Raw genomic sequence first — 20,562 nt, forward strand, 5'->3', positions numbered from 1 at the left:
CATCCCTAGTGAAAGGAAATCTGAAAAGGTAAATATTGATATTAATCACATTGATACCCTGAACAAAACTGGGTTTCTTTTTTTTTTTTTTTTTTTTTAAACTGGGTTTCTTTTAGCAGGAAAATAAGAAGAAGAGCAATCAGAACAGCAATTAGCAATATTCCCACCCCCTAGGCCTCAGTCTAAGGAAGAATGCAGAGAATGATAATCCCAGATGCCTTGGAAGTAGGCTGAACACAGAGCTTTCTGCCCCACCTGCTGTCTGAATCTGTGAAAGGAGACTTCCTCTCAGTGTGCCAGCATTGTCACAGGGTGGATGGAGTGGGGCAGGAAGGTAGGAGGGTATATTTAAGCAGGGAGAAGACCTCAGCACAATATGGCAGTCATCCAGAAGTTCATGCCTTCCTTAAATGGTACTGAGAAAGGCCATAAGGGCCAGAGGAATAAAACAGGCCCCAGTCAGGATGAGGAGATGCAGAAGACACAGACCGGTCACCAGAAGCTCTGGCAGGGACAACAAACGCCAGCACCATATTTCTGTCCAAGTTCCCCAAGCAGGTGTGACCAGATACATTAGCAGCAGATATAGTGCTTCAGAAGCCAATCCCTAAAGAGCCAAAGGAAGCTGCTGAAGAGCTGAGGCTGGTCTGTAGACCAGATGTGCTACCCTGATGGAATCGTACATATCAGGGAATGGAAAGAAAGGCCACAAACCTTGGATTGTGTGACTCTAAACCCTGAACTGAATATAATTAACTGAGATATGAAATTTTAAACTGAAAGTGACTAAATTACCTTTAATCTACAAAACCAAAATCATTTTTTCCAACATCTGAAGAAATGGTAAGATACGATAGGGTCCCGAGTTAGTTGAATTAAATCATGGAGATATAAAAAAGTTACATTTTTGCACACCTAAGTAATCTATCAATTTAAAATCTACGGTCGTAAGATAGAGTTATGAACATGGTATAAAAATTACTAAAAGTTAGAAATAAGTGACTGTTTGTTATATCTAAGTCCTTTATTCAGGGCACAAACAATGACTCCGTCTCCCATGAACAGACACAGTGCTTCATGCTGGTGGCCTGATCTCAACTACTACAGTGGAGCTACAGATGCTCTCTGGGGCTTTGTGAACCTGAGAGAGGGGGCCCTGCAAACGTGAGTGAAGTAAGACAGCTACTGCATGTTCAGTTTCCGAGTAGGGAGACTCCTGTGGAGTGTGCATCAGGCTGAGGAATTCTCAGCAGTTTGCAGTAAGTTTGGGGGCTAGACAACCTGAAGATAAATGAATAAACAATGCTCCTCAGAACTTAACTTCCCTGTCACTGGGGAATTTGTAGGAAATTCACAGAAGGAGGTGATAGAAGAGGGAGATAAGTTAATAATAGTAGTAATAACAATTACAAATATTTACAACAGCTATTATTGGCTATGAATTTCTACTCTGTTGAAAACATGAAAAATAGTAATTATCTTCAATTCTCACAACAATTCTTGCAGAATAGTTATTTTTATCCCCAATTTTGCATATAAGGAAACAGACTCGGGGAGGATCAAGACATTTTCCAAGGGTTACACAGTCACTAACAGTCAGGGTTTAAACTCAGATCAGTCAGTCTGACACCCAAGCAGGGCTTTTCTTCACTGTGCAGTGTCTACTGCACACAATCAGGGAAACAGTTTTTGGACACTTACCCAAACCCTCTTACTGTGAAAATGCGAAGAGGTTGTTAGACATAAGTGGTGGGGTTTTACTCCTCATCCCTAGATATCCCAACTCCCATTCCTGCCAAAAAGGCTGTGGCTGAAGTTTCCCCATGCTCAGTAGGTCTGAGTTCCTAAACAACAAAATCTGGGTGTGTAAGAGGAACAGGATCTTCAACAGATAGTTTTGTGGTAACAACAAAAGACTCCTGATTCCTAAAAGATGTGCAGTCTTCCTAGTGTAAACAGAGTGAAGTTTCTGAGATTCATAACCAATTACATATGCACTTGGGATTTTTCCATTACATTCTTTGAGCTACTCCCTCTTAACTTCATAACAAGTGATGTCACCCTTGGGGGGCCACCAGGGAGCATAGGGATTCCATGTGTCTTAAATCTGTATCTAGATTACAATGGTGTAACTAAGTCACATTACAGTATTTGCAAATATTCAATTCATTGTTTTCTTTGGATCACTGGAGTGCAGCTCTAAAATAATCCAAATTTCAAGTTTTGGTTTATTTCCCAGAAAGAACTCATTATGTCCAGAGTATTATGGGTCATTTTAGGAAGACAAGGGCAGATCTCATCTTACCACAAAGGAAAACCACAATTTAAAAAAACCTGTGGCTTGCATCTCCTATATCTAACTTCCTCCATTGGTCCAAATTTTTAAGGGTTCTCTGGGGCGAAAAGATAGGAGAGCTTGGACAGAAAGGAGAGAATGACAGTGTAGGAAGCTTATGTCATTAGTTGACTCAATGCAAGCAGATCCAATCTTGAGAAGTTATCTTCCAAATACTTGTCCTTTCAAATACAAATAAAATAGTGGCATTTATTGATGTTTCATCAACTAAATTTTAAAACTTTGCTGCCAGGGACACCTGGGTGGCTGAGCAGTTGGAGTGCCTGTTTTCGGCCCAGGGCATAACCCTGAGGTCCCAGGATTGAGTCCTGCATCAGGCTCCCTACAGGGAGCCTGCTTCTCCCTCTGCCTGTGTCTCTGCCTCTCTCTCTCTCTTTCTCTCTCTCTTTGTGTCTTTCATGAATAAATGGATAAAATCTTAAAAAAAAAAAAAAACTTTGCTGGCAGAGGGTCTTAAATGAAGTTATTTGTAACTCTGCCCACACTTAGATGTCCAATGATATGGATTTAAAATGGAATAATGTCATTTCTAGTGTTGCCCACCTGATCCTCAAAAGTGATCCTACAAAAGGAGGGAATAAGCCCAAAATGGCAGGATCAAGGCTAGGCATGAATTCACAGAGGGCGAGTCACAGGGTTCTAGGGGGAAGCACACCTGGCCTTGGTGTTAATTGGATCTGACAAATGAGGTTTGCCAGAAAGAATTTCTGGAGTAGACTAAGGCAAATTATGCTTGCTGAGCCAAGCCTCTAGCCAAGTGCTAGAGAACACAGGGTGGCTACAGGAAACAGATTCCAAGTCCCCTAGAGAAGAGAATGAAAAGAGCTGGGTGGGGCTTAGGGTAGAGTTCTAGTACAACAGGACAAAAGCCAAGTCATAAGTTATAGAAGCACCATCTGGGCGAAGTCTGTAGCTGGGTAAGCCCAAGAATGCTGGGAGGTCATTCTTGGTCATGCCCTACAGGTCATGCCACAGGCAGGAAGGGCGCTTTTAGTAGGTTGGTGAGATGATTCATGGATAGTGAGCAACAAGGCTGCCTCATTCCACAACTTCCTTGGGACAGGTGAAAGGCACCACCCCTCGGCTAACTATCCAGTGGCTGGGACTCAAAGACAATACAGTATGAATGTCTACTGGTGGTGTTCCATGCAGTGGTCCTGCGTGCCAGATAGTTAGTCTGCACACTGAAGGTCTTTAGAACTGTTAGCAAGGTGAGACAGAACAGAAGACACTGGCTGCAAATTTCTATTTTTTTGTGCTCATTTTATATTGATTTAGAGATAATTCTAGAACATCTTGCTGTAAGTTGTGCAGAGCATATTGCTGAACGTGAAGAGCTGGAGAAGCAGTTCAGTCAAAGCAAAATTTACTGGCTAGAGCAAAGGACCACAGAGTTTTGAATATCAAAGTGCTTTGACTCTGATCCCTAGATTTGTTTGTACGAGTTGCTCACATGAATATAGACATTTTTACACAAGGGAGATGAACAAGCAGCTAAGCAGTGAAGCTAAGCAGGCTGAAAATTTGAACCTAAGCACTTCCCAGCTAGTGGAGCACATTCATTTCCCTCCATTGCTGTGTCTTCAGGGTATGCCTATCCATAACTCCTATTTTTTTTATCGTGGTGTCCAAACTCACCCCTACTCAGACTAGAATGATAAACTACAATCGAAAGAATTGTAAAGATACCCCCAGAAAATAATTCTCACTCAGATATTTTTCTGGCAACTTGTTCGGTCCAGTGTCTGAGTCTATGATTGATGAAAGCTGGTTGTGATGGCACAAAGCTAGAGTTGTGATCATTCAATGTTCCTTCATCTGAGAAAATAAATCAAGAGGAACAGCATCATGCAGCAGGGAAGTGAGGTATCCTGGAGCTATTTCTGTGTCAGGGGAACAAGTCATAGTTTCCCATGGAGCCTGAGTCTCTCAACTTCATTTTCATAATCAGGTTAGCTTCTTTTCAAAGATGCTCTATGACACTCACATGGGGGAAAGCTCATGTTTCTTGGCTCAGCCTAATATGCTGACAGTGAAAGGGTTAGGAAGGCATGTCCCCTCTTTTTTTTCCCTTAGTGGATTGAAAGGCACTTTGAAAATATATTTAGTGTCTCTGAACATTTCTGGGCTCACTGCTGTAGCATTTACAGAAGCCACATGGTGATACAGAAGCCTCACTCTCAAAAGCAAGCTTGTGATGAGTGAAAATAATGATCTAAATATTCTGTCCTAACTTGGGTGAGAAGGTGAGCTGACAGTGGATCCTAGCTGCCAGAAACTTAGCTCTCCCTTCGACGTCTTCCTGTTCCTCTGTACCCTTCCAATCTATCACCTAACCCTACTAGGGTTTCCTCCTAAATATCTCTAGAATCCCTCTACTGTTTCCATCTCCATCATTAATAACCAGCCTTCATTTCTCATGGGGACACACACACACACACACGCACACACAGGGTTCACTAACCTATGCCCTCACAGTCCATTCTGCACACAGTAGCTAGAGGTATTTTTATAACATCAATCAAGTAACACCACTCTGCTGAATCGAATTCCTTTACCAGCTTCCTTTTATACTCCAAATACAACCCAAACTCCTGACCATGGCTTTCCAGCCCCTCAATTATTTGACTTCTCCATCTTTCTCTGTTTTCATTTCCAACAACTCTCCCATCATTCATAGTGCTCCAAACACACTGCCCTTCATCCTGTTTGTCTTACCTTGCACTTACTTCTTTCTCTTTCCAGAATGTACTTCCTTCTGACACTGGCTCATTTGTACTGCTCTGATAATCAGACTAAACTTCCACTCCTACAGAGTTATTCCTGACCACCAAGAGACTTTCACTCCCTGCCAAATCTGTCATATTTTGTAGATTACTAAATAATTTACCCATTTACTGTTAACCTCCAACAGACTATAGGATCCATGAGAACAAGTATCTCACCCTTGTGTCTAGTAGTAACTGGCAGGTAGTAGGTACTGAAAAAGTATTCATTAAGTGGAATGAAGTGAAATGTAGGGATGACATTTTGGCTCTAATTTCTAAATCCTGGTTGTTGAGTCATTGTTCCAGCTAACTGCCTAACCTGCTGCCCAACATGACATTATCTTGCCTTCTTCTGGTTAAAGGCACCCTAAGAAGGAGTTTAATGCATGAGTCCCATTTTGACCTATTCTACTTAGACGGAGTTCTGTTTATCTCAGTGTGTTAAGCTTATGTATGAAGCCCTGACAAAGAATACCAATGACTCTAGCCCAGTTTCACTAGCTAATAGGGGAAAAGGATGATATGATGGATTAAAGACTGTCACAAATTCATCAACATTCTTCCTGTGTATGTTAGGAAGATATATCCACTACCCTTGAATCCGATCTTCTGTGACTGCTCTGGCTGAGAGAACACATTGGGAGTAAGGCTATGCCAATATGGAGTTCAGATCTTCAGAGACCCGTAGCTTGCACTTCCTGCCTCTAGGAACACACTTTCTTAGAGTCTTGAGCCACCATGTAAGAAGTTCAGTTACTCTGTGGAGAGCTCATGTAGAGAAGTCCTGAAACTGTAAAAGAAAGAGAGGGGCCCAAATGAGCTCAGACACCAATCAATACAAGTAAGGCACCAGACATATGAATGAATCCTTCTTGGACTCTCCAAATCTAAGTAGCTACTAGGTGAATACAACTGAGTGACCCAACCAGGACTCCATGGGGCAGAAGAGAGGGCTATCTGAGTGTTGTTCAAATTCCTAATCCACAGATTTTGGGCTTCATGAATGACTAATGTTTTAAGGCATCATTTTGGGTGGTTTGTTAAGTGACAAGGATAGGTGGACTGAACAAGCAAGTAGACTTTTACTCTTCCAAGAGGGCATGACTCCTTTGAAAAAGATAGTTGTAATCAGTCAACAATATGGTACAAAGAAACCATAATCAATACTTGGGAGGGAGGGCAATGGTGACTTCTCAGGTTCAGAAGCAGATTCCTGCCTATTTTCTAGGATGCAAATCTAAACCATAGCAATATCGAGACTACCTTATCAGGACAACTGGTAAGTGAAAAATGCATAATATTCAGTTAACTCTAATTCAGTTGTACTCCAGGCCTGATGAGTCTACCCAAATAATGTGTGATATGGTAATTATTGGTACACTTTATCAAATGCTGATACAGATTTAATCAAGATTTCAAGATTTCTAGGTTTATTTGAGGATGTATAGCACTCTCAGAAATGAATCCCAAAAACCATCCAGCACTCTCTACCAACCATCTATCAACCCCATTAACAGCAGGTAAGGGAGTCTATTCAGCAATTTTTCTTGGAGAGTCCAGACTTTCTTGAAATTGTTTGAATCTGATATTACTAGATTATAGTTTGTCTGTTTTAATCATTGATATATCTAACAACCAAAATAGGGACTAGGACATAGTAGAAGCTCAATAAATACTATTAGTAAAATAAATCATTGCATTAGGGAAAAAATCAAAGAGGTATTCTGAGCTGAAGTGATCAGTCTCTAAAGGTATCAGAATATCAGCACTTCCTCAGGGCCACAAGCATGCCCAAGTGCTGTTCAGAGAGATTATGACACCAAAATCTTTCATTATAAAAGCTTTACAGGGGCAGCCCAGGTGGCTCAGCAGTTTGGCACTGCCTTCAGCCCAGGGCCTGATCCTGGAGACCCGGGATTGAGTCCCACGTTGGGCTTCCTACATGGAGCCTGCTGCTCCCTCTGCCTGTGTCTCTGCCTCTCTCTCTCTCTCCCTCTCTGTGTCTCTCACGAGTAAATAGGTGGGATATTAAAAAAAAAAAAAAGCTTTACAGTATATTTTATAATATTTAAGAAACAAAAAGGGAAATGAGGAATAACGTAACTAAAACTCATGCACTGCCACTCAGTTTAAGAGACAATGTATTGCCAAAGTTGTTCAATTCATCTAGTGTGGCCCTTTTTGGATGTCTTCCCCACCGGCCCTTTTTAGATGTCTTCCCCACCCTCCCCTGCAATATAACCATTATACTTAATTTGGTGTTTAGCAATCTCTTTTTATATATATACTTCATATATATGTATTTATACATATATATACACACATGTTGTATATATGATCTCTTTATAATTATCATATTATGTGGATATGTATCTTTACGTACTAATAATATTGATTCATGTTTTAAATTGTTATCTTACTATATGAATTGTTCTGCAATTTGTCTTAGTCTATATTTAAGAGTACATCCTTATATCCTTCTAGAAGTTCTACACATATACATGGCGCACCTGATAAAGACATACCATACTCACTACTTTGTAACTTCATTTTTTTCTTTATGGTCTTTCATTCTAAAGTATTTCACAAATAAAAAAAGTCTAACAAACTCAGGTGCACATACCTCAAGAGGTAAAACACTGCAGATATACTAGAAGCCCTGCGTGTACCTTTTTTTTTTATTATTGCATTTACTTCCTTTACTCTCCCTCCTGCCTTCCTCCTACAGGCAGAATTTGGTATTTATATTTTATATCTCCCCCCAAATCTAAGATCAGTTTTTATTTTTAAAAAAGGTATCATTCTCTTCTACAGAGAAAAAGAGTACTGACATTTTGAGGGTCTGGACTTCATGCAGGTGTGTAAATTCCAGCTCCCCAAATGGAAAAGGCCCTATACCTAGGCTCAGCTCCCCTCATAGCCATTAAATCTCTCCTCTCTAGATTCCTCAAGACTTGAGATGCCCTAGGGCAGCCTGTGGGCACCACTCCCACTCGGGCTTTTCTCTTTCTCCATTTTTGACACTTGAAGCTTTCTACCGTTTATTGTGAGCACATCTATAAATTTTAACAGATGTGTATTTGACCTTATGCAGCCTTTCTAGGTGCTTATAGCAGGAGAGTTTTTCGGAACATCTAATCTGCCAAATTTCAAGAAGTAAAATTCATGAAAGTATTTCCAAAATACTTTAATTATAGTCAGCACAAGCATACAGTCATTCCCATAAGAATGCCACAATTTAAATAGCTGACAAATATTTATAAAACACTTGATAGCTTCTTAAAGAGGTATATCAAGTTAATCTAAATAACTCACTTCGTTTCAATGTTAATATTTTTATGATTTTTGTTTACATATTTTTAATTTTTTTAAATAAAGAATAACAACACATGCCTTACATGTTAAAAAAGAAAACTAACAGACTTTTCTTCTATTAGGAGAAAAACAGAGGGAAATATTTCAGAGGCAAAACATAGTTGAAGAAGAAGGAAGAAAGGGGTGAGGAGAAGGAGGAGGAAAAGGAAGAGAAGGGGAAGGAGAAGAAAAAGACAATCTCCAAAGTGGTTAGGCCAGGCTTAGTGAGAGAATATTTGTGAATTGGGTTGACTAACACAGATATGAGGAAAGGCCCAATGTCTGGAAAAGGGGAGTTTTAGTGATGATGGTATAACCAAGTAGAATTTGTAGTTGTGGAGAGTGGAAAAAGGAATTCTGCGATACCTGGAAAGTCTTGTTCTAGAACTGTACATGGCACATCAAGTAAATTATTGTTCCACCTGAAGTTCAAGTATTACAGTTATGATTGTTTTTTACTGAATGTATGAAGTGGTTTTTATTTTGCTTTGATACTTTCTATATTTGAAATTCTTCCTGGTTTACTAAGTATCCTAACTACCTTCCATTTCTCCCTTGCCCATTATCTAGCCTTCTCTGCCCTATTCTGGAGGGCTCCTGGAGGCTGATGCACTGTCACAATGGTCTCTTTTGGACCTCACTTTCAGTTGAGTTCAACCAATGAGAGGCACCAGGTTGGACTAGAGGGTAGAAAGAGAATAAGTTAATTGTTTCCTTAGCACATTCCCTGACAGATAATCATGTATTATCTGCCTCCTTCTACCTAAAGCCACCACTCCTATCAGGCAATGTTTCTATACAGTTACTATCTCCTGATTATAGTAACTTTTTCCCCTCCTAACCCCTCAGGCATCAGGTGGTCCAGCCATTAACACTGCCTATAACTTTATTAGCCTCTCCTTAAATTGTCCAACTTGATTATATCATCTAATTTGTGAAGGGAGTCCTGCATGATACAGAATAATAGTTTTAGTGTAAGATGAGACTGAAGATATAGGCAGGGAAACAATCATACTGATATGATCAGATTTTTAAAAAGGATTTCTCTGTGAGGAGGCTGAGAAGACACTAGAGAGTAGGAGGACACCCCCCCTTTTTTTTAAGATTTTATTTATTCATAGAGAGAGAGAGAAGCAGAGACACAGGCAGAGGGAGAAGCAGGCTCCATGCAGGGTGCCTGATGTGGGACTCAATCCTGGGTCTCCAGGATCAGGCCCCGGGCCGAAGGCAGCACTAAACCGCTGAGCTACCCGGGCTGCCCAGGACCCTTTTATTTATTTTTTTTTAAGGACAAAAAAAAAAACAGCTTTTTTTTTTTTCCTGTATAGACGTATAGATGAATATCTGAACCATAAAAAAGATAAAAGTGACATTAAAGACGACGTGTATGCAAATGTTTCATGGTCTAACATAGAACTGTAAGACCCATGAAGAAGTCCTAGTAACAGAGAGAATGTCAACAAAGCTTAGAATGCTTGAATCCGTTTACTGCTTTTCTTCTTACTGTTGTAGTAGTGTTTGAACTTCTTAAGCTAAGAAATTGAATTTCCTAAGCTAACCTCATACAGATACAATTAGATAACACATCAGCATAAATAACCAGAAAAAGACTCAAAGACTGACAGAACAAACTCCACAAATGAAAGTAGAAAGGAGGCTATACTGAAGAAGGTATTAAGAGCAGAGACATGGTTTGGGAGCTTAACAGACTCTCTGCAGTCAGGAGGAAGCCAGTGGCATAGAGAAGGGTAAGAAACAGATTGTCACACTGGCAAGCCCACAAGGAAAAGGTGGATCCCCCCTAACATTTGATTTTGAAAGCAAGAGAGGCTGAATTTCATGAGTTCTTACAACCAGCAGGACTTAAACCCCAGAATTTTAAAAATTAGTGGTTCAACTCTGGAAGAGCCCAGAGCATGTAGGAAGCTGAGTCCCTGCCCTAAAGAAACAGCAGACAAACAGCCCATGCAGATATAGCACAGAAGCAGCAGTTTTGAAACTGGGCATAGAAGAGGGGGAGCTCTGTACTCATCTAAGAGTATGAGATTGCAAAGAGAGCCCTCCAGGAATAAAGGATCTGGCAGGTGCCATTTTATTGTCATCTGCTCCAGCATAAACATATGGTCACCTGTAGGAACCAGGGCAGCACTGAAACCTGCTATTTAACTTGGTTACACCAAGCCTCCCGTCTCCCCACTTCCTCCAACCCACCCTTTCCAGTCAGTTTGCCTCAGTCCCTGTGCTGCAGGGCCCCTCCACAGGAGACAGATGCAAACCTTGTGGACACCACGACTCTGACCCTTGTGTTTTGTGGGATGTTGGTTCCATGGGCAGAAGCATGTCTCATTTTGCAAGCAGACCAGCATGCACAATGTTAAAATGCGTTCCACCCTGGCTAGGGCCACACACTGCCCACAACAGGCAAAGAGGACCTCTGCAGGTGACTGAACTGGAGGAAAAAGCAGCCAGGATACACAGAACATAGGCAACACACACATACACTCCCTGAAGCACCAGATCATGGGGAACAGAGGACACTGCACTACAGAACTCCTTCATAAGGCCATTATTTGCAAGGGCAGGAAGAGTAGCTGACTATCCTAAAACAGAAAAAGATACAGAGAGTCAAACAAAATGAGAAGATAGAGGAATATGGCCCAAATGAAAGAACAGGACAAAACTACAGCAAGAGACCTAAGCAAAATAGATACAAGTATCATGCCTTATAGAGAATTTAAAGTAATGATCATGGGGGATCCCTGGGTGGCTCAGCAGTTTGGTGCCTGCCTTCACCCCAGGGCATGATCCTGGAGTCCTGGGATCGAGTCCTGCGTCGCGCTCCCTGCGTGGCGCCTGCTTTTCCCTTTGCCTGTGTCTCTGCCTCTCTCTCTCTCTCTCTCTCTCTCTCTCTGTCTCTCATGAATAAACAAATTTAAAAAATCTTAAAGATACTCACTGGACTTGAGAAAAAACTGGAGGACAACAATGAGATCCTTAACAGAGATTAAAAAAAAAAAAAAAGAAGAACCAATCAGAGATGCTGAACACAATAAATGAAATAAAAAATACACTTGATAGAATACATAACAGGCTAGAGGAGCAGAGGAATGAATTAATGACCACGAAGACAAAGTAATGAAAAGGAATCAAGATGAGCAAGTAAGAGAAAAAAATTATGCAAACTGAGAATAAATTTGGAGAACTCAGCAACTCCAACAAGCATTATAACATTTAAATTATAGGGATCCCAGAATAAGAAAAAAATGAAAAGGGAGCAAAAAATTTAGTTGAAGAAATAGTAGCTGATAATTTCCCTAATCTGGGAAAGGAAACAGGTATCCATATTCAGGAGATACAGAGAACCCTCAACAAAATCAAACCAAGGAGGTCCACGCTAAGACACAGTAATTAAAATGGCAAAAGGCAATGATAAAGAAAAAAATTTTTAAAGCAGTAGGAGAAAAGATGACAAGTATATACAAGGGAAATACTAGAAATCTATCAGGGGTTTTCTCAGCAGAAACTTTGCAGGCTAGAAGACAGGGGCATGATATATTCAAAGTGCTAAAAGGGCAAAATATGCCTCTATCCAGCAAGGCTATTACTCAGAATGCAAGGAGAGAGAATTTCTCAAACAAAAACTAAAGGAATTCATGACCACTAAACCAGCCCTGACAGAAATATCAAAGGGGATTCTTTGAGAAGACAGACAGTGAGAATGTGCAAAGTAGGAATCACAAAAGCAATAAGAAAAAAAAAAAAGTGTATCTATAAAAATTAGTCAAGGGATTCACAAAATAGAAGAATGTAAAATATGACATCATATACCTAACATATGGGAGGAGAGGAGCGAAGAGTGGTTGAAACTTAAAGCACCATCAAATTAACATAGACTGCTATATGCGGAAGATGTTAAACCTAATGGTAAGCACAAATCAAAATCCAGTAATATATACGCAAAAAATAAAGAGAAAGGAATACATCACTAAAGACAGCCAGCAAACCATTAGAGAGCAAGAGAAGATTAAAGAAAAATTACAAAGACAACCAAAAAACAAGTAACAAAATGGCAATAAATACATATTTACTAATAATTACCTTTAATGTAAATGGACGAAGTGGACGAAGTGCTCCATCAGAAGACAGAGGGTGACAGAGTAGATTTAAAAAAAAAAAAAAACAAGACCTATTTATATGTTGCCTACAAGAGACTCATTTCAGACTCATTTCAAAGACATCTGCAGATAAAAGTGAGGGGATAGAGAAACAATTATCACGCAAACGGATGTCAAAAGAGCCAGGGCAGCAATACTTTTATCAGACAAAACAGACTTTAAAACAAAGACTATAACAAAAAACAAAGAAGGACACCAATAATAAAGAGGACAATCCAACAAGGAAATATAATAATTACTTTTTCCCCCCAAGATTTTATTTTTAAATAGTCTCTACATACAACATGGGGCTTGAACCCACAACTCTGAGATCCAGAGTCACATGCTCCACTGACTTAGCCAGCCAGGCAGCCCTTAATTTTTCTTTTTTTTTTTTTTTTATATATATTAAGTAATCTCTATGACTCTGAGATCAAAAGTTGCATGAAGGGATCCCTGGGTGGCTCAGCGGTTTGGCGCCTGCCTTTGGCCCAGGGCATGATCCTGGAATCCCAGGATAGAGTCCCACATTGGGCTTCCTGCATGGGGCCTGCTTCTCCCTCTGCCCGTGTCCCTGCCTCTCTCTCTCTCTCTCTCTCTCTCTCTGTGTGTGTGTGTGTGTGTGTGTCTCATGAATAAATAAATAAAATCTTAAAAAAAAAAAAAAGTTGCATGAAGAAATAACAATTGTAAATATTTATGCACCCAACTAAATATAGTAGTTAATAGCAAACATTAAGGAACTAATCAATAGTAATACAGTAACAGTAAGCGACTTCAACATTCTACTTACATCACTGGACACATCATCCAAACAGAAAATCAAAAAGGAAACAGTGGCTTTGAATAACATACTAGACCAGATGGATTTAACAGAACAATGCAGAACATTCTATCCTAAAAGAGCAGAATACACATTCTTTACAAATGCAAATGGAGCATACTCCAGAAGAGATCACATACTAGGCCACAAGACAAATCTCAACAAATTCAGTCATATCATGCATTTTTATGACCATAATACTATGAAACTAAAAATCACTCACAAGAAAAAAATCTGGAAAGACCACAAATATATAGAGGTTAAATAATATGCTACTAAACAGGGATGTCTGGGTGACTCAGCAGTTAAAAGTGTCTGCCTTTGGCCCAGAGCATGATCCTGGAGTCTTAGTATCGAGTCCCACATCAGGCGTCTGGCATGGAGTCTGCTTCTCTCTTTGCCTATGTCTCTGCCTCTCTCTGTTTCTCATGAGTAAATAAATAAAATCTTTTATTTTTTTATTTTTTTTATTTTTTTAATTTATTTATGATAGTCACAGAGAGAGAGAGAGAGAGAGAGAGGCAGAGACACAGGCAGAGGGAGAAGCAGGCTCCATGCACCGGGAGCCTGATATGGGATTCGATCCTGGGTCTCCAGGATCGCGCCCTGAGCCAAAGGCAGGCGCCAAACCGCTGCGCCACCCAGGGATCCCTAAATAAAATCTTTTAAAATAAATAAATAAATAAATAAATAAATAAATAAATAAATAAATAAATAAAATAGAATGCTATTGAACAATGAATGGATCAACAAAGAAATCAAAAAAAGAAATAAAAAAGTACATGGAAACAAACAGAAAAGAAAACACAATGGTCCAAAACCTCTGGGATGCAGCAAAAACGATTCTAAGAGGGAAGTTCAGAGCAATATAGGCCTACTTCAGGGACCAAGAAAAATCTCAAATAGACAATCTAACCTTACACCTATAGGAGCTACAAAAAGATTAGCAAACAAAGCCTAAAACCAGGAGAAGGAAGGAAATAATAAAGATTAGAGCAGAAATGAATGATACAGAAACTAAGAAAACAAGAACATATCAATGAATCCAGGAATTGGCTCTTTGAAAACATCAACAAAATCGATAAACTTCTAGCAAGACTTGCCTAAAAAGAGAGAGAACTTGGACAAAATCACATATGAAGAAGGAGAAATAACCAACACAACAGAAATACAAACAATTTTAAGAGAATATTATAAAAATTATATGCCAATAAATTGGACAACATAGAAGAAATGGGTAAACTTCTAAAAACACATAACCTACCAAAACTGAAGCAGGAAGAAACAGAAAACTTGAACAAACTGATTACCAGCAATGAAATTGAATCAGTAAAAAAACAAAACAAAACAAAACAAAAAAAACCTCCAAACTAACAAAAGTCTAGGATGAGACAGCTTCATAGGTGAATTCTACCAAAAATTTAAAGAAGAGTTCACATCTGTTCTTCTCAAACTATCCCAACAAACAGAAGAGGGAGGAAAATTTCCAAATTCACTTGATGAAGCCAGCATTACCCTGATACCAAAACCAGATAAAGACACCACAGAAAGAGAACTATGGTCTAATATCTCTGATAAACACAGATGTAAAATCCTCGACAAAATAATAGCAAACTAAATCCAACAATACATTAAAAAAATCTTTCACCATGATCACCTTTCACCCTTCCTGGGATGCAAAGGTGGTTCAATATTCATAAATCAATGTGACAAATTACATCAATAAAAGGATTAAAAGTATATGATCATTTCAGCAGATGTAGAAAAGCATCTGACAAGGTACAAGATTTATTCATTAAAAAGACTCTCAACAAAGTAGGGTTAGAGGAAACATACCTCAACATAATAAAGTCCTCAAGTGAAAAACCCACAGCAAACATTCTTAATGATGAAAAACCATTTTCCCTAAGGTCAAGAACAAAACAAGGATGTGCACTCTAAACACTTTTATTTAACATAGTACTAGAAGTCCTAGCCACAACAGTTAGATGACAAGAAGAAATAAAAGGCATCCAAATTGGTAAGAAAGAAGCAAAACATTTACTTGCAGATGACATGACTCTCTATATTGAAAATCCTGAAGACTCCGCCAAAAACTACTAGAACTGACATATGAGGAGTTCAGTAAAGTTACAGGATACAAAATCAATGTACAGAAATCTGGTGCATTTCTAAACACTAATAATGAACAGCAGAAAGAGAAATTAAGAAAATATTCCCATTTACAATTCTACCAAAAATAATAAAATAACCTAGGAATAAACCTAACTCAAAGAGGTGAAAGACCTGTACTCTGAAAACTATAAAACATTGATGGAAGAATTTGAAAATGAAACAAAAAAATGGCAAACCATTCCATGCTCACAGATTGGAAGAACAAATATTGTTAAAATATATACCCAAAGCAATCTATAGACTTAATGCAATTCCTATCAAAATACTGCCAGCATTTTTCACAGATCTAGAACTAATAATCCTAAAATTTGTATGGAATCACAAAAGATCCTTGAAAAAGCAAAGCAAAGCTGGAGGCATCACAATTCTGGGCTTCAAGTTATATTATAAAGCTGTAGTGATCAAAACAGTATGTTACTGGCACAAAGTAGACACATCAATGGAACAGAATAGAAAACTCAGATATAAACCCACTTAATATGGTTATATGGTCAATTAATCTTTGACAAAGAAGTAAAGAATATGCAATGGGAAAAAGACCGTCTCTTCAACAAGTGTTGAAGAAAACTGTGTTTTCCTTCTTCAACACTTCATCCAGTGTTGGGAAAACTGGATGGTAACATGCAAAAAAACAAAACTGGACCACTTTCTTACAACACACAGAACTAAACTCCAGGGGATCCCTGAGTGGCTCAGTGGGTTAGCCCCTGCCTTTGGCCCAGGGCGTGATCCTGGAGTCTCGGGATCAAGTCCCACATCGGGCTCCCTGCATGGAGCCTGCTTCTCCCTCTGCCTGTGTCTCTGTCTCTCACACATCTCTCTGTTTCTGATGAATAAATAAAATCTTAAAAAAAAAAAAAAGAACTAAACTTCAAATGGATCAAGAACCTAAATATGAGACCTGAAACCATAAAGGTCCTAAAAGAGAGCTCAGACAGTAATGTTTCTGACAGTGGCTGCAGCAACATTTTTCCTGGTATGCCTCTTAAAGCAAAGGAAACAAAAGCCAAAATAAACTATTGGGACTACATCAAAATGAAAAGTTTCTGCACAACAAAGGAAATGATCCCAAAAACTAAATGGCAATTAAGAGAAGATACTGCAAATGACATATCCAATTAAGAGCTAGTATTCAAAATATATATTGCACTGACACAACTAAACACCAAAAAAACAAACCCCCCAATCTAAAAATGGGCAGAGGACCGGAATAGACATTTCCCCAAAGAAGACATCCAGATGGCTTACAGACCCATGAAAAGATGTTCAACATCACTTATTAAGGAAAAACAAATCAAAACTACAATGAGATATCACCTCACACTTGCACTACTGATGGGAATACAAACTGGTCTCTGGAAAACAGTATGGAGTTTCCTCAAAAAGTTACAAATAGAACTATCCTACAATCCAGTAATTGCACTACTGGGTATTAACTGCAAAAATACGAAAACACAAAATCAAATCAACATGCAGCCCTATGTTTATAGCACCATTATTTACAATAGGCAGATTATGGAAGCAGCACAAGTGTCCACTGACAGATGAATGGATAAAGAAGATCTGATACACACACACACACACACACACACACACACACACACTGAAACATTACTCAGCCATAAAAAATAACGCAATCCTGCCATTTGTGACATTATGGATGGAGGTAGACAGTATGATGCTAAGCATAATAACTTAATCAGAGAAAGACAAATATCACATGATTTTACTAATCTGTGGAATTTAAGAAACAAAACAAATAAGCAAGGGGGAAAAAAAAGAGAGGGAGACAAACCAAGAAATGGACTCTTAGCTCTAGCGAACAAACTGATGATTACCAGAAGGGAGATGGGTGAGGAGATGGGTGCAAGAGGTGAAGGAGAGCAAGAATACCTTCATGATGAACACTAAATAACGAATGTATAGGATTGTTGAGTCGCTATATTGTACACCTGAAACTAATATAACACCGTATGTTAACAATACTGGAATTAAAATAAAAAATTTAATAAAATTTTTTTCACGATTTCTCTGTCTGTAATTAAAAAAAACAAGAATAAGGAAGGCAGAATGTCTGTGGGTAGACTGATTAGCAAACTTTATCAATTCTCCAAGAAACACTAGTAGTAATAGATTAGATGAGGAGATAATGAAGATTAGTCCTAGGTTTCCAGGTTGCATAACCAGGTAATACAGTGGCTGTAAGATGGAGGATGTTGGAAAGAGCCAGGTCCTCCAAGTCCATTCAAGCAACCACAAGGAGAAGTTCCTTTAGTCTGATTCAGAACGTTTAGTATGAGAATTATTTGGGACATCTACGATGAGGGCAGGTACCCAGCTGGAGACAGGATCTGGTGCTTGGAAGAGAGGGTTTGGAAATGTAGATTTGTGAGACATGAATCCGATAACCTAAGGACAGAGTAAAGAATAAAAAGGGAGGAGAGCGAGGAATGAGATTTCAGGAATCCTGTATTTAATGACTGATTGAAGGCAAAGTATGCAAATGAAACTGAGAAGGAACAGCCAATGAGAAAGGAGGAACTCCAGCTATTGAATTAAGTCTGTGTATATAAAAATATCTGAATGATAAAGCATTTTCCCAACACCCAGACTCATCTCACCTGGTGATGACAGCCTAGGGTTGCAAAGTTAGGTTTCTCTCCAACCATAGAAGGCACAGTGTAGCTAGGGCAGCGCTTAGGAATAGTGGTGCAGAGTCAGGTAACCCAGATCTGCATCCTAGCCTCCCTTGCCATTATGACCTCAGGCAAATTGCTTAATCAGTCTCATCAGTAAAATGGGGATAAACAATTATTTCTATCTTAAAGTTTTGTGAAAACTAGACAAAGTAATGTATTCAAAATCTATAGCACGGTAGCTGACACATGGTGTTAGGCATCATATTTTTTCATGAAAACATTAAACAATTACACTAGGAAAGCAAAACAAAATAAAAAATAGAAGAAAGATGGTAAAAACTCAGTAACAAAAGGCCCGGATGCATATCAGTCAGTAGGTTAGAGGGACTGGGGACTGAGGGAACAGTCCAATAACACCAATAGCAGCCCTAACCCTCAGGACCAACAGTTTTCCCACCAGCTTCAATGCCCTCTCCAGTGCTCTTGAACAAAAAAAAAAAAAAAAAAGGCAGTGAAGTGCCCAAAAAGACAAGGTGAGGAAATGGAAGGAGAAAGCTAGGCCTTCCACAAACTGCATAATTGATTTCAAATGACTGAGAACACTGTATACTTTTTCTCCCACATCATTTTCCTTCACGATGAGCAAAAAAAACTCACAAATGCATTTCTGCAATTCAGTGACAATGACTATATGTGGCTTATACTGACGTTTCTGATTCAGAAATTTTAGAGACCCACAAAATCATTACATTTTGTGAAGAGTCTGTTCTGTCATGGTTTGCCTAGGACTTCCCTGGTTTTAGAACTCAAAGTCCTATGTGCCGAGAAATCTTTCACTTTTGGAAAAATCAGAATGGTTGGTCACCTACTGATATTTCCTTCTAATACTGGAAAAGAAGAGTCGTCCCAGTTTGGCAGCAGAGGATATAAAGGGCCTGCTGTTTGTGTGGAGAGAGGAGTAGATCCCTATAGGGTATAACTCAAAGGGTTGTCAAAATCCTTTTCCTCCAAACCAAACTGTTCCTGACCCTCACCCCTTTTTCTGCTCCCATTCCACTGACTGAGACTGCCTCAAATTCTGAACTGGCCAACTCTTGGGTTGGGGCTACCTTAAGCTTCCTTGCAATGCTAATGTGGTTTGGGAAGTAAGAAAGTTCTTATCTGGAACTAACATTTTACCTGAATATATCAGATTAGTCAACCCCCTGGAAGACTATGGTGGAAATTAATGGAAATCATGTAAATGTTGATGGAGTATGGAGCAGGTCAAGAAAGATTTAGATGATGGAAGAGATCTGACATGTATTGGTTTAGATAAGGTAAAACTGCAGAAACTTCTAGACAAGAATTTCTAAAGTTTTCCTTGAAGTACTTGTTCTAAGTTTCTTTGTATTGAAGTGTTCCATGGCAAATTAATTTTGGAAAATTGCACATGCTCTCTTTCCTCTCTTTACAGACTCAACATGAGAAAGCACATTAAGAGCTCTGAGAGGTCCAGCATCAAAGAATCCTTTTAAATTGTAACTCAGCATGGGGTACCTAGGTGGCTCAGTTGGCTGGGTGTCTGCCTTTGGGATTGGGTCATGATCTCAGGGTCCCAGAATGAAGTCCCTGGTGGGGCTCAGCAGGGAGCCTGCTTCTCCCTTTGCCCCTCCCCCTTGGCTCATGCTCTATCCCTCACTTTTTCTCTCTCCCAAATAAATAAATAAAATCTTTAAAGATAGTGACGGGCACTAAGGAGGGCACTTGATGGGATGAGCACTGGGTGTTATACTATATATTGGCAAATTGAACTTAAGTAAAACATATATTTTTTAATCTTTAAAAATAAATAATTTTTAACTCAGCATTTCCCCATTTTATCATTCAACCCTCTGGATTGTACCATTCAGATATAATGTGCCACAGGACATTTGGCGGGGGGGAAATGCTGTAATTTTTGAAGAGGAAAAAAATTTCTTCCTTAGCCTATTTGGGGTAAAGGTGTTAAAGGAAAAAAATGATAAACCAGACAGCTAGTGGCTCAGTTGTTTAAGCATCAGACTTTTGATCTCAGCTCAGGTCTTGATCTCAGCATAATGAGTTCAAACTCCAGGAGCCCAATGAACTTTTTTCATGTACTTTACAATATGATGAGGCACATATTCATTCATTCATTCACTGCACAAATACTTATGATTTCTCAATATTTATGATCATCCACTGTGGCAGGCAGAGTTCTAGATACTGGATATAAGCAAGAGTAGAGAAAACCCGGCTCTCACGGAGGCATCATTCTAGTGTAAGAATATAA

General features: G+C 39.1%; 1 long non-coding RNA gene across 1 annotated transcript in view; it reads right to left on the reverse strand.

Moving 5' to 3' along the window:
* Positions 1–2,707: 2,707 nt before the first annotated feature.
* LOC111095048 overlaps positions 2,708–20,562 on the reverse strand; it is a 71,778-nt gene continuing 53,923 nt past the window's right edge. The window contains exon 3 of the long non-coding RNA XR_005356546.1: positions 2,708–5,914. This is a non-coding gene — a long non-coding RNA (uncharacterized LOC111095048). The remainder of the gene's footprint in view (positions 5,915–20,562) is intronic.

Source organism: Canis lupus, chromosome 3, assembly GCF_011100685.1.
Source record: "Canis lupus familiaris isolate Mischka breed German Shepherd chromosome 3, alternate assembly UU_Cfam_GSD_1.0, whole genome shotgun sequence".
Classification (NCBI taxonomy): Eukaryota; Metazoa; Chordata; class Mammalia; order Carnivora; family Canidae; genus Canis; species Canis lupus.